The 3,619-nt window shown below is 38.7% G+C and overlaps 1 protein-coding gene across 1 annotated transcript in view; it reads right to left on the reverse strand.

Moving 5' to 3' along the window:
• LOC101864682 overlaps nt 1-3,336 on the reverse strand; it is a 76,926-nt gene extending 73,590 nt beyond the window's left edge. Inside the window, exon 1 of the mRNA XM_005096238.3 lies at nt 3,183-3,336. The gene's annotated coding sequence lies outside the window, so the exon portion shown is untranslated. The remainder of the gene's footprint in view (nt 1-3,182) is intronic.
• Nucleotides 3,337-3,619: the final 283 nt, after the last annotated feature.

Raw genomic sequence — 3,619 nt, forward strand, 5'->3', positions numbered from 1 at the left:
GGGGGCTCAACATCTTTATGTCCATTTAAAATCACTTTTGTTTGGATTTTACCGAAAAACATTGATTAAAGGCACAACAGTGTAAATTTTCAGTTTCCAAAGACTCTCAGGCTATGGAACTACCAAACTTTGGCGGCCATTTTCTGAAACCAGGCGACCCTGATCTCCTTCAATCGCATATATTACGATTTCTATTCAACATAGATGAATATTTTTTAACCAAAAGGAAGTCAAATGTATAGGCTTTAAGATGATACCAATAACCCCATATGCACAAATATTGACGGGCACCTGATTTCACCACGTCGTGACACATATTACGGGTATAGAGTTGAAATCGTCCAAGACAGATAGCTATTACCGAGGAGGAATGTGGTTGTCTTAGACAGGAGGACGTCTTGGCGAGTGTCTTTATAATATAAAATACGCAAAGGGTGGGTGGGTGGGTGGGGTAGGGGGAAGGAGATAAGAAATGGACGTTTGTATACATGTTCTCTGGGATAGGTGGCTATTAAGCGCCGGTTACTCACAACGATAAATTGTACAAAAACTGGATGATCTATCGATCATAAGACAAATCGCTAGGTGCAACAACAAAATTGTACAAAGTTTTGACGATTGGACGATGTCCTGGATACTCGGTCGAAAAATCAAGCGCTGCTTGACATTTTCTGTGCGATCACGATCAGACTAGGGGTAGACGCGCTGTGACGTAGAATCACTTAAAAATTTGCCGCGGCGCAAGAAAAAACTTAGGGCTCAAAATTCTGAAAAAATATTATAGTAGGTAAAAGCTGATTTCATATTCGGAATCATCGTCTCAAAATAAGCACTTCATGATCGCGGTGAACCTGATTTGATGCGTTCGTATGTGTATTTTAACAATTTTATTATTTAATTTAGTTGATCGTCAATGGTGAAGTTGTGTTTCAAGGTCACCAGGAGCGTTTCACATCTGCAGTCAAGTCAATGACTAGGAATGTCCCTGATCGAAAGGAAAACTGGACGATAGATTTGAATGTCTAAACAGACTACACGGCTCGATAAAACGGACAGAGTTCTTGCATACGACGAATCTGACACAATTTATCATTACGTGTAACCAAGCCCAGGTTCAACTAGGAATAGTCTTAGCGTCGTCTGGGATTCTCAGTCTTTCGTTTTACTTGATTGAGTAAAAAGGACGTACCCTAACTAATCGTAAACGGAATTATCCACGGAATTATCAACGGAATTATCGGCATTGTTATGAGCTTTTTCTTTGTCGTCAACTCAAATGCAACACATCATCATAAACAGCATCATCTTCATCATCATCATCATCATCATCATCATCATCATCATCATCATCATCATCATCATCATCTTCATTGCTATAAACACTTTTTTAAAAATATTGTGGAGACTTGAGTATTTGAACTTTTTTATGTCACTATAGTATTATGTTCATCACATAAAATCCTCAACATCATCATCATCATCATCATCATCATCATCATCATCATCATCATCACCATTATTATAAAGTATCAGTATCTTCCTTAGCAGTACAAAACGAAGACGAAAAGACAACAACATGAAAAAGAAGGAAAGTCACCGATAACATAATCAATACAAAATTAATCCCTAGCCAGCAAACAGAACGATATGTTTACGTTTGAAGTGATAGGTCGCTTGTGAAGTGAATTTATTTAATTATTTTATGTATAACACATCAACACAACGAAAAGAACTATCATAATCATGTAAGAGAAAAGTTGAGGGCCAACAAAGATAGAAAGCTCAACAGTTAGGGACCCCGTCAGAAAATGTAAACATCCTCTGAAATTACTGTGGTTGTCTTAGTGTTAAGCCGACATATTGTTATATCCCCAGTCAGCTGTTTAATCGCACTATTCACAACATTACCAAAAAAAATTTAATAAATTAACGCAATATCTTAAACATGTAGTATCGGTTGCATATGCTCAAGATCAAGATATATTTTGTCGAAATGCAAACTCTAAAGGTTTAAAAATGTTATTTTTTAAACCGAACAAGAAAAGGTACACAATACTGACATTTGTTTAAAGAATGAAAGGTTTAAATCTATATTTCTTCTGTTTGTCTGGGTTTATTGCTTTCTGGGTTTACTGCGTTTTAGCATCTTGGTGACATTATCAAAATTTGTAAAGGATACTAAACATCGGTTTGTCCACAGGGTTGGAATAATTCTTAGTTGAAGTAGGAGTTTCGAGGCACTGGCAACCAAAGTTGGTCATATAAGTGCCAAAGATTAGAGGTGTTACTAGACAGTAACTAGATCTAGTAACATAAAAAGAGGAGAAGAGATAAGGATGATAGGTGTTTGATCGGAAAGTAGGACTACACCACGCCAGAAACCCTGCTAATCACCCGTGAGTTTGGGGGTAGGGGTGCGAACTGCGACTAAATTTATGTCGAATGTACAAATGAAACAATAGAATAGAACGCACAACTTGAGTGAGAAATAGAAGTCCTGTTAAAGTTCAACAGAAAAGTGTTTTCATCGCTTCATCGCTTTCAGAATCTCTCAGAGTTGAAAATCACCTAGAACTTGGTAGGAGAATTCAACCCAACAATGGTGTGCAAGACAAAATAACGTAGCCTATATTATTTTGAGTAAAGAGAAGCACATTGACTCGAGAACGGATTTTAGTTCCGGGAACGGGCACGATAGAGACTGCAAAATTACAGGAAAAATAAGATAGAAAAAAAGAAGATCAACCAGTGGCGTCCTCCATCCGCCTACAATGGTAGATCTATGTGTTTATGAATTATATATTATGCGCGCACGTGTGTGGGTCTGTGCGTGAGTGAATGAGTGAGTGAGTGAGTGAGTGTGTGTGTGTGTGGGGGGGGGGGTGCACTTACTATAGATCTATGCTTGATTTAGTATAGATCTCTATAGAGACTAATATAAATAATTTAAACATTCTTATATTATGCTAATCGATTCGAAACCCAGCATGTCAGAGCACATTGAGAATAAACGAGAGGACTTCATTACGATCAACTGCATCATTATTAATTGATCTAAATAACATGTTTTTCTAGATCTAGATCTAAGTTTCTTCTTTCTTTCCATATTTTATTTATTTTGGTTTGAAACAGTTATCAGAATAACATCTTTCTAAGAGATAACGAACTTGTTACGAACTCACCGGTGTGTCGTGAGGGTTGACAGTAAACACAGCTCTCTCTCTCTCTCTCTCCCGTCGCTCTCCCAAGCTCAACCCACGAAGAAGCAGATCGAAAAAGGGAACCAGGTTTCCACCACCCTAACCTACCGTGCGATCCCCCCAATACACACACAGTTTTGTTTCTCCTCCCGTTTTTTACCCCCTCCCCACTCCCTCCTCGTTCGTCTGCAGCCATGTCAGTTTCCCAGGCAGCAACCGACACCTTCCTCTTCACTTTCCCTTCTGTTTCAGTCTTAGCGTCAGGGGCGATGCTTAAGTCTGTTCTGTAGGTGCGTTCACTTTGTATGTATGTGTTATCTAATATATATTTCTAAAAGTTGGAGTTTCAGACCGCTGCCTGTCTGCCTGTCTGTCTGTCTGTCGTTCTCTATATCCTCCACCCTCTCTCTCTCTCTCTC

The sequence above is a fragment of the Aplysia californica genome, unplaced genomic scaffold, assembly GCF_000002075.1.
Source record: "Aplysia californica isolate F4 #8 unplaced genomic scaffold, AplCal3.0 scaffold00124, whole genome shotgun sequence".
In the NCBI taxonomy this organism is placed as follows: Eukaryota; Metazoa; Mollusca; class Gastropoda; order Aplysiida; family Aplysiidae; genus Aplysia; species Aplysia californica.